Below are 12,209 nucleotides of genomic sequence, written 5' to 3'. Positions count from 1 at the left end.
TCTAATGCCCTGTTCACATCTGCATTTGAATTCCGTCCGGGGGAGTCCGCATGGGGACCCCCCAAGCGGAATACCAAATGCAATTGCAAGCTCTGTGCTGTAAAAGCACATGGACCCCATAGACTATAATGGGGTAAGTATGCTTGCCGTGCGCTGCCCACACGAATCATGCGGACAGGAAAGTAGATTGAGAACTACTTTCCTGTCCATAAGATCCCTGTGGAGATCTGGCGGCAAGCACACGGACCCCATTATAGTCTATAAGGTCCGTGTGCTTTTACTGCACCAGCGCTTGCAATTGCATTTGGCATTCCGTTCAGGGGTCCCCATGCGGACTCCAAATGTAGATGTGAACAAGGGGTAAGGCTGTGAGTGAACGGAAATCATCAGTGCGCCACCTGTGCCCACATTCATTGAGGTCAGTAAGCACAGGCCACAAAATGGACAGGAATAGGGCCGATCCTCAGTTTTGCTCCTGGTTCACAGACCTGTGAAAATACACGGTCGCGCGTATGGGTTCACAAAAATGAATGGTTGTTTTTCACGGCTAGTACACCGAAAGTATACATGGCCGTGTGTGCATGAGGCCTAAGGGAAGCTTCACACAAGCACATTCGGCCTGTGAAATTCAGACCATATCTCGGCTATATTTTAGACCAAACACTGACTGGGTCTTGAGACCCGAACTTTCCCAAGATCCCCAAAATTAGCCCCAAAAAGTGTCTTAATACCTATCGCAACCCGTCAGAATTCTGCTTACATATAAGTGGTGCACCTTTAAAAGTGAAAGCTGAATTTGGTTACGAGGAGCAACAAGACCATCTTAGGTCTGAGGCCTATGAGACCCTTGATAGTCCACGCCACCATACTGCACCCTAGACTCGTGGTGTTACCTCAGTAATTTTGCTCTTGTTCGTGGGCCTAACCAAAGCACACAGCCCAAAAAGTTAGCATGTCCAAAAATATACACTCACCGGCCACTTTATTAGGTACACCTGTCCAACTGCTCGTTAACACTTAATTTCTAATCAGCCAATCACATTGCGGCAACTCAGTGCATTTAGGCATGTAGACATGGTCAAGACAATCTCCTGCAGTTCAAACCGAGCATCAGTATGAGGAAGAAAGGTGATTTGAGTGCCTTTGAACGTGGCATGGTTGTTGGTGCCAGAAGGGCTGGTCTGAGTATTTCAGAAACTGCTGATCTACTGGGATTTTCACGCACAACCATCTCTAGGGTTTACAGAGAATGGTCTGAAAAAGAAAAAACATCCAGTGAGCAGCAGTTCTGTGGGCGGAAATGCGTTGTTGATGCCAGAGATCAGAGGAGAATGGCCAGACTGGTTCGAGCTGATAGAAAGGCAGCAGTGACTCAAATAGCCACCCGTTACAACCAAGGTAGCCAGAAGAGCATCTCTGAACGCACAGTACGTCGAACTTTGAGGCAGATGGGCTACAGCAGCAGAAGACTACACCGGGTGCCACTCCTTTCAGCTAAGAACAGGAAACTGAGGCTACAATTTGCACAAGCTCATCGAAATTGGACAATTGAAGATTGGAAAAACGTTGCCTGGTCTGATGAGTCTCGATTTCTGCTGCGACATTCGGATGGTAGGGTCAGAATTTGGCGTCAACAACATGAAAGCATGGATCCATCCTGCCTTGTATCAACGGTTCAGGCTGGTGGTGGTGGTGTCATGGTGTGGGGAATATTTTCTTGGCACTCTTTGGGCCCCTTGGTACCAATTGAGCATCGTTGCAACGCCAAAGCCTACCTGAGTATTGTTGCTGACCATGTCCATCCCTTTTTGACCACAATGTACCCAACATCTGATGGCTACTTTCAGCAGGATAATGCGCCATGTCATAAAGCTGGAATCATCTCAGACTGGTTTCTTGAACATGACAATGAGTTCACTGTACTCCAATGGCCTCCACAGTCACCAGATCTCAATCCAATAGAGCATCTTTGGGATGTGGTGGAACGGGAGATTCGCATCATGGATGTGCAGCCGACAAATCTGCGGCAACTGTGTGATGCCATCATGTCAATATGGACCAAAATCTCTGAGGAATGCTTCCAGCACCTTGTTGAATCTATGCCACGAAGAATTGAGGCAGTTCTGAAGGCAAAAGGGGGTCCAACCCGTTACTAGCATGGTGTACCTAATAAAGTGGCCGGTGAGTGTACATACAGTATTATTTATGATAACGTGGAGATGGCATCTTTAAGAGAAAATTTTGGTGTTATCTAAAGCTCAGTAATGGACAATACAAAGTGCAGATTGCCGGAGCTACGAGCGCACAAAGGAATGTGTTCAGAGGGGAAAGTCATTGTGATCTCCTTGTACAAGAGGGGAATTCCAAATTACACTGGAAACTAAGGACCGGTGACAAAAACAGCAACATCTGCACATTAACTCTTTCAGGACCCTAGGAAAGCTCGGTAACGTAACGTTATCAATTTCTCAAAACTAACTGTAGTAAAGCGGCCGGTCCTGGCTCTTAAGTTCTCAACATATTTGTGAAATATCTGGTATACCAGGGGGCTTGATATCCTCTATTATTGAGCAACCCACCTTGGGCCTATAAAGAAGAGTGAAGCCTACCATCTAGCTATTCAGAACATGCCCGGACCTCGCCGGTCGTGTTGTGACTGAGGACCATCATATCGTCAGGACCTTCACCCATCAAAAGCTCCTCCTGACCTATGATGGACCACTTCATCCAGAACAAGACAAGGAGTACCCTCTAAGGCAAGCTTAGATATGTCAACTCGAAGGCCACAAAATATACATACTTCTCAAAGAGAGCAACTCGAGGAGGGAAAATAATGTGGAAATCTACTGCTAATGGAGTCACCGACAAGCTTTAGCCAAACACTTCAAAAATAGCCAATATCAAAAAAGAGACCATAATGAAGAACCCGTGAACCAATTAGAGGACTCCATGATGCAAATGGAATTTTTTAGTGGCCAGGCAATGGGAAAGGTTACATACCTCAACCAAAAACTTGGTCCAAATTGTATAACCCTAGCCATATTGGCTACCTAGTACCTCTGATTTCTCTTATTGTAACAGTTAATTGTGCCCAAAAACTAAATGTGAACTTCAAAAAGACTTGAATAGCGCCAAAAGTTGGGATGGTCTTTCCAAATCTGAAGAAATATAAATACAAACTATTACAGCATAAGGGGTCCTATACAGATTAGAGATGAGCGAACACTATTCGAAACAGCATGGTCCGATTGAAATGAATGGACGTAGCCAGCACGCAGGGGGTTAAGCGGCCGGCTACCAGCAAAGTCTGCGTGCCAGCCACTTCCATTCATTTCTATGGGAGCGTGCTATTCGAAACGTCTGTTTCGAATAGTGTTCGCTCATCTCTAATACAGATCTACCTGCTCGGGCCTTTAAAATGGGACTCTAAAGGCAATGAATAGTAGCCCTGCAAACAAAATGGCCCTCACCACTGTACCAAAGGGGACAAAAATCATGTAATACAGTAAAATAAGGTTACATAGGCTAGAATACAACATACAAAAACTGACCTAGATTAAGGATGGCCTCCCACAAACACAATATGGACATCACCGGCCCGACCACGCACCTAATGACCAGAACTAACCGCTTCAAAGGGATTTTAAGGCCACGTCTATAATTCTGTGAGTTCAGGCCATTAGACCCTTGGTTGGGCAGGGACTCCCGCATTACACTCATGTGAAACTGGCCTTAGGAACAAAGTCAGTACAGATAGCCCCTGAACCAAATTATAGACCAAAGCCCATGCCAAAAATTCAGTTCTGCATTCCTTCGAATTCAAGTTTTGGAAATAAATTTTTCAAAAATGTTTAAAATTTATATAAAAGTTCAAAAAAAAAAAAAAATATATATATATATATATATATATATATATATATATATATATATATATATATATATATATAAAAATAAGACTGCAAAATACTAGAAAATCCAAATCAAACCTATTTCTTATACATGTAGCTGCAGTTGCTAAATGAAGGATTTACACAGTATGGCAAATCCTGTAGCAGAAAGGAGGTTTTGTAGGGGACTTGGGGGCGAATACCCAATCTGTTTAGCACACTTTTTTTTTTAACAAGGTGATACATAGGGCACGCTGCCACGCTCGTAAAACCGCGCTTAGACAGAAACGCTATTGGAGAAGGGAAAGATTTTATACAAATTACAGACATTTTAGGGGGGGGAGGGAAAGTCTATACAACCAAATAAAAAAGTTGCCATCTGAATACTAAAAAAAATAAAGTACCATAAAAAACAAAATCTATATATTTTTGGCACACCTTAACAGACCATTTCAAAACCCTTAGGAGGAAAGCCAGCATAAACGTAACAATAACCTCTCAGCGTCCCGATCCCCCCCCCCCCATCATAAATGTTGAACACATGTTCCAACCTAACACGATACTGAAAAAAACGTGGTCTCGAGGAACTGAACATGGATTAAATTAGAGCACTTTGCTGCAGACTTTACTGATTTCTCAATGTAAACAGTTTCCATTTGCCCCCTTTATGTAAATTTCCCAAGTCCTGGTTTGCATTAAACCTCCAAAACTCCCCCCCCCCCCCCCAGGAGTGCACTTTACTATTTAGAGTATATTTTTGTAAAAAAAAAAACCTAAAAACATGATTAAGACGACAAAAAAAAGCATGTGCTCCTGCAAAGTGTCTGAAAACAGAAGGGGGGTGGGGTAAGGATAGGGGGATTCTTAAAAATATATTCTCAGCATGGAGAAAACCACAAAATCACAGGGTCGTTTCACCCGTAAAAACAACTTAAGGAAAGGCCGAGTTTGCTCAGCAATTGCAAAGCACTTATTAATGGCTGCCTGTGCAAATCAGCTCGGCTACAGAACGGCACACGCTCGACACAGCCAGCTGGTGTTTTTTGTGCCCATCCTGAGGCCTAAAGCAAAAAAAAGCAAGCCCTGGACCTACCGTCACGTCTTAAAGCTTCTCTGCCATTGCCTGCAAGAGGTTACTATTAATATACAAGCATGGGAGCTGCATACTGTCAATCTCATGATGTCACGTCTCACCCAGCGTAACCCCTCACGAAAAAAAATCAAAAAAAAAAAAAATCAGCTGCTGTTGGCATTCGCCTTCACGGAAATCCCCTTTCTGGTGACAGAAGGGGACAAAAGTATTATGACAAGGCCTCAAAAAGCCCCACACCATGCAAGAGCATCAATAGTTGTAGGCACAGCAGGGGTTAAACGATCAGGGATCAAACGCCCCTACATAGGCTTCATCTAACCAGTGTCGTCTAACTGGTTAACCGTCCCCAAGGCGATTTCTTTTTTTCTTCCTTTTAATAGAAATACTTCTGTTTCCTCCCACCGCAAGCCGCCTACTATACAACAATGCAGCGTGAAAAATTACAATTCTCGTCTCCATCCGAACATGATGTCAACACCAATCCAGCTGGGGATTATAAATGAAAGTGGCCTAAAAATATATCAAACCGTCTACAGATTATAGGGGCTCGAAACGTAGGCACAAAAAAAAGTGCGTGCACGGTTACCCGTTTAAAGGACGTGTCGCAATTTCGTTTTATTAAGCTTTTACGCACTTTGTGTTTGCTACAATGACAGATCTAGAGATTATTTTTTATCGTTTGCAAAAGAAACCAAAGCGACGGAGCTAACAATGACCTTGTTTTATTACACAATAAGATTCTACAAAGGTTTAAATAGGAGCAAGGCAAGAATAGAGACCAGGCATGACGAGTTGATGTGATGGTCAACTATACACACATCTAAGCTGAAGGAAGAAAAACAAGGATTAAAGGAAGGGGGTCTGTAAGCACTGCAGGCACTACGAGGGGTAGTCTATGCACTATCGGCTATGGGAAGCAGCCCCTAGCCCTGGTAATAGCATGTGTACCTGTGCAGCACGCTTGCCTTCCCTTGGCTGCTGCTTTCCCCTTGGCTGCTTCCATGCATATGACCACACAACCTCAGCACACGAAACAAATAAAAAGAACTGTTCACTTACACACGCCCCCTCCCCCTGCTTTGATGCCACCCACATTCGGCCCCGATTGGACAACGTCACTGATACGTCACTTTTTTTTTTTTTTTTGTGCACAAAACTTTCTCGCTGCTGACAAAGCGGCATAGAGACATCATTCAGCAGAGCTGCAGTCCATGCACATTACTCAGCATTTACAAGAGCGATGCGCCACATCACGGTGCAAGGGTGACAACGTACGCAAGCAACTGCCATCAGTCTAAAGAGTTGCAAAAAAAAATATTTTTGCTTTCCTATTACAATCAATTCCTTTAATCCGGCATTCGATTGTCTGGAAATTCGGATAAAGCGGGCACAAAACCGTATGGCGATATCAAATATCATAAACCGTACGATATTCTGTGTTGAATTTTAAGTGGCCGTCCTAAAGGTTTCTCAGCTTTACGGATCAGTCTCAGGCTAGGACCACATGAAACGCAGCTGGAAAAAAAAAATATTGTAAAATACGCTTTTTTTCCTTTTCTGCTGTCCCAACATTAAAGTCTATGGGAAAAACCGTAAGTAAATTTAAATTCTGCATTGAACGAATGAAATCTCATTCAATTTGGAATTTTTTTTCGGCTGCGTTTCGGCAACATATGGACTTTGAAGATTTGTTTGCATGTTGTATTATGATGCGTTTTTGCAGCTTTTTTGCACAACTCTACAGTCAAAAATATCATAAAACACCTAAAAATAGGGTTTGGGGTTCCGACATTGTTTATGGGTGCCGTAATGACTATCAGTAACGCGCTATAGAATATGATGGCGATATACATATATATATATATATATATATATATATATATATATATATATATATATATATGCCTTCTAGGTACGGTCTTCTGGATAGGGGCCACAATACAGGTCACGTGCCCATTGCTTGTATCGTCCTCCTTCAATTTGGAAATTTTTTTAAAATAATCGTACTGCGGTAATATTGCGAGTCGTAAAAAAATAAAAACCGCATTTATTTTCAATAGATATAATGGCACGCCTGACATGTCGCAGCTAAAATCGCAGTATGGTCCTGTCATAAAAAGGAGAGGGGAAAAAAGTATATAGAATTGCATGCAAAAAATACATGAAATAGGTTTTGTAGGAGGATTTCTCAAGAGACTACAACTCCCAGCATTTCCTGTCACAATCACAAAGGCTGACTGAGGACTAGGCCTCAAGCCGTTGCTCATAGCAATCAAACCTGAGCTCTCATTTCAGGTGTGTAGGGTGCTACTGGTAACAAACCCACGCTAGGCCCGTACATTTCAAGCATATACAGATATGTGCCTATATATATATTCAAAGCAAATGATAGCAATATAGAATGAATCTCCCTTCATCCAGCACGCAATAGCATTATGACGTGTCATTTTTATCTAGATACATATGTCTATAGTAGAAATACAGCGTACGTGGCCTACACATGGACGCAGCGCGCTTCGCCTAAACTTTCTCACGGTCTCCTGGTTGGAATATCCCCTGGAGAGGAGAAAGAAAATAGCGCGCCTGTCTATAAATATATCAACAGGACAGTATTAAAGCGCCACATGGTGGAAAGAAGAGAAGGAGCGCCCTGCCAGACCTTCATATATGCAACGTGTGAGCAGCCAAGCAGCCCTAAGGAGGCCATGAAAGATTTACTAGTGAGTGGAGTAAAAAGATCTAGAAGAACTGGAGGAGCCGGCGTCTATATATATACATACCTGTATAGCTGTGGTGTATACCTTACAACCACAATATCACAGATATCCTGCAAGAAAGTAGAAGACATGGTATACACTAATATAGATAGATAGATAGATAGATAGTAATAGATAGATAGATAGTATTAGATGGATAGAGATAGAGATAGATAGATAATAGATACAGTATTACATAGATAGATAGAGAGATAGATAGATAGAGAGTATTAGATAGATAGATAGATAGATAGATAGATAGATAGATAGATAGATAGTATTAGATAGATAGATAGATAGATAGAGAGTATTAGATAGATAGATAGTATTAGATGGATAGAGATAGAGATAGATAGATAATAGATAGACAGTATTACATAGATAGATAGAGAGATAGATAGATAGAGAGTATTAGATAGATAGATAGATAGATAGATAGAGAGTATTAGATAGATAGATAGATAGATAGATAGATAGATAGATAGATAGATAGATAAGCAGACAAACCAGAAACTTTCTGGAATGTTGTCTACTGATGTCTATGAATGTTCTTGACAGAGATACAGACAAAATAAATAGAAAGAACAAACTAGAGCTACAGACAACATACATAGAACAAAAGAAGGAAGGAAAGAAAAGACCTACATGACTATAAATGTCTGTAAAGACCTATGGAATATGTTGGCGCTATCCAAGTAAATATCAATAAAATTAAATAGAAAAAGAAAGGAAGAAAGATATAAAGTAATTAAAATTGCAGACAAATGATAGAAATATAGATAGATAAATGATAGATAGATATTAGATAGATAGATAGATAGATAGAAGATAGAGAAATAGAAGAATGATAGATTAGAAGCATAAAATAAACTGAATTAAAGATAGGTAGACAAATGAATGATAGATATAAAATAGAATGATAGAATATAAAAATATTATGGAATTGCAAGTGTAGTCATCATAGATATAAATAGGTAGCATAGAAAGATATAACATACTCAGATGAATGATAGACAAATATGAAATATAAAAATGATGGAATAGAAAGATATAAGATACATAGAAATATAGATAGATGATAGATGGCATAAATATATAAAGTAATTAGAATTACAGACTATAGACAGCCAGCCAGATAGATTGATATGAGATAGATAGATAGATAGATAGATAGAGTATTATATGTATGTAGATTGGATTGTGAGCTCTTCAGGTCACTACAAAAAATAAGAACCAATAAAACTTCTGAAGTGACTTTTTTGCTGCAATTATCCCGGATTATAGCAATCTATAGGTCCATAGTGTAATTAGGAGCGGCTGGGATTACAGCGGCCATGCCCCATCCATATGCTCATTGTCCTGCCCGCTGCTGTGCATGGCCCAGGATTATAATTATGGAGTATAGTACAAACCCAGCAGGCCCAGGGAATACAGGATTAAAGGCAGGGGTGCCTGATAATATCCCCCTGTGTGCGTGCGCCTGTTTATACGGATGCGGCAGCATGTTGGGGGTTAACCATAGGTGTGTGGTGACCCCAACATGATTCCTGTGGGCCCAGGAGAGGAGTTTATGAAAGCAGCTGCTCAGGAGTTGGGTTACACAGAGTAATTCAAGCCCTGGTGCTTAATACTCAGGAAGTAACTTTGTGCAACCCACTGACTGGGCAGGAGGAGGCATGAATGGGGGGCAGCGCGGCCACAGGGGGAACACTCAAAACTTACACTAACTCATGCAAACATTTACATGTGCAGGGTATATGGAGTATGTGTACACAGCAGTAGCACTGGCACTTATACATAGATAGAGAGGAAATACATCCATAGATAGATTAGATATAGGTCAATTAATACATAGATAGGAGTATGATAATTAGACATAACACAATAGATACATAAAAGGATAATAATTCGATATATTTCATAGGTACTAGACTTACGATCGATATAACAAAATAGATGCAAAGAGAATGTAAAGAGTGCATGTATGAGAATATTCTAGTTCAATAGATATATAGAAGGACAGATAAAACATAATAGATAATTAGATATAGCTTATTAGATATAGAAGGATAGAGGCATACATTGATAATTAGATATTGAACAATGAGTAGCTGCATAGATACATTGATAGAAGTATAGAAAGTTAGAAAAACAGATGAATGAATTTCATATCCTTCTTTCGATGCAATAGATAGATGCAACATAGGAGTGTGATAGAGGTATAGAACAAAATATAGATACATAGATAAAGGGATGCAACATAAGAAAGGCATGCATAGATAGAAGACAGCCCGACAAATGCAAAGATAGATATGTGCATAGATGGTTCTCATATGCATTGAGATATATATATATATATATACCCCTAGTACACACTGATACACAAACTGCAATACCCAGAAGTTTACAAACATCTTGTAACTGTGTATATATATATATATATATATATATATATATATATATATATATATATATATCTGTTAGATTTACAAATAAACTTATAGCACTCCAATAAGTATGTATATATTATACTGTATATATAACTGTAATAAATATATATATATATATATATATATATATATATATACACACTAGCTACAGATGCCACAGTCACACACCCTGTATAGTGTCAGGCAGTCTGCAGGCTATTACAGGGGATATTACTAGTTTACATGTCCATTACTTGTAGTAATGTAGTAACCTCTCTGCAGCAATGCGCCGCTCAGGCAGCTAGAGGTCGCCAAAGAGCACCAGCTGCACACACGGCTCCTGACATGAGGTCTGCACAACAATAGACACAAGTTACCTGCATCCTCCCAGTCCACAAGGAGTTAATAAAGCCCCTTCCGTAACTTATGGAGGGGATCATAAGAAGAAAACAACTCAAAAAGTACAAAAAGGATAAAGTTTAGTGCGCGCCCCCAGCTGTCTACACACCTTCTTCCTTCCCTGATGTCTGTGAACTTGTGAGCTGTAGAGCAGCTGGGCAGGAGTTTATCAAACTTCCGGCGATACCATAGTAAAACCAGCAGTAGGGGAGGACGACTGAGAAAAAGGAACATGAATGGCGAAGTTTAGGATGTTATTATAGGAGCATACGATAATAGCCTAGTGTATTAAATAACGCGCTTAGTATACTGTGAGAGTGGCAGGATAGGTTTACTGCTATTAGTACAAAGTGACTTTAATAAATGATACACCCCCATAGACACAAAAATAATGGTACATCCCGGTTTGTAGATTATAAACAAAGAACCTCGTGGGAAACTGGGAGTAGCTGAGAGTGTGAGGAGAGGAGGGACTGCTGCACTACAGTACTATACTACACTACCGTACTACACTACACTACACTACACTACCGTACTACACTACACTACACTACACTACCGTACTACACTACACTACACTACACTACCGTACTACACTACACTACACTACACTACCGTACTACACTACACTACACTACACTACCGTACTACACTACAGTGTTAAACTACAGTACTACATTACAGTACTACACTACAGTACTTACACTACAGTACTTACACTACAGTACTTACACTACTACAGTGTTACACTGCTGCACTACAGTACTATACTACACTACCGTACTACACTACAGTGTTAAACTACAGTACTACACTACACTACACTACACTACACTAGTGTTACACTGCTGCACTACAGGCTGCTCTATAGTACTACAGTACTTACACTACTACACTACCGTACTACACTACAGTGTTAAACTACAGTACTACACTACACTACAGTACTTACACTACAGTACTTACACTACTACAGTGTTACACTGCTGCACTACAGTACTATACTATACTACCATACTACACTACTAGTGTTAAACTACAGTACTACATTACAGTACTACACTACAGTACTTACACTACTACAGTGTCACACTGCTGCACTACAGGCTGCTCTATAGTACTACACTATAGTACTACACTACAGTACTTACACTACTACACTACAGTACTTACACTACAACAGTACTACACTACACTACTACAGTGTTACACTGCTGCACTACAGGCTGCTCTATAGTACTACACTACAGTACTTACACTACTACAGTGTTACACTGCTGCACTACAGGCTACTTCACACTACTACAGTGCTGCAATACAGTCTACTTCACAATACTATAGTACTACACTACTGCACTACAGACTGCCACTACAGACTGCTCTACAGTACTACAGGGTACAGTGCTGCACTACAGTCTACTCCATATTACTACAATGCTGCACTACAATGTACTCTGCACTACTATAGTGCTGCACTACAGTCTACTCCACAGTACTATAGTACTACAGGCTGCTCTATAGTACTACACTACAGTGCTACACTACAGGCTACTCCACAGTACTGTAGTACTACAGTTCTGCACTACAGTCTACTCCACAGTACAAATCCAAAAAATGTATGCACGGGGGCCACACGGTGGCTCAG

General features: G+C 40.6%; 1 protein-coding gene across 3 annotated transcripts in view; it reads right to left on the bottom strand.

Annotated features, from left to right (window-relative positions):
- Positions 1 to 10,696, bottom strand: part of FAM53A (family with sequence similarity 53 member A) — a 57,938-nt gene extending 47,242 nt beyond the window's left edge. Inside the window, exon 1 of one of the 3 annotated variants that reach the window (XM_075261134.1) lies at positions 10,674 to 10,696. The gene's annotated coding sequence lies outside the window, so the exon portion shown is untranslated. The other 2 variants (XM_075261135.1, XM_075261133.1) reach the window with 2 other exon arrangements.
- Between the last annotated feature and the right edge of the window lie 1,513 nt (positions 10,697 to 12,209).

This window comes from Leptodactylus fuscus, chromosome 1 (assembly GCF_031893055.1).
Source record: "Leptodactylus fuscus isolate aLepFus1 chromosome 1, aLepFus1.hap2, whole genome shotgun sequence".
Taxonomy (NCBI): Eukaryota; Metazoa; Chordata; class Amphibia; order Anura; family Leptodactylidae; genus Leptodactylus; species Leptodactylus fuscus.
The sequence above is the reverse complement of the archived record's forward strand: the minus strand, read 5'-3'. Positions and strand labels throughout refer to the sequence as shown.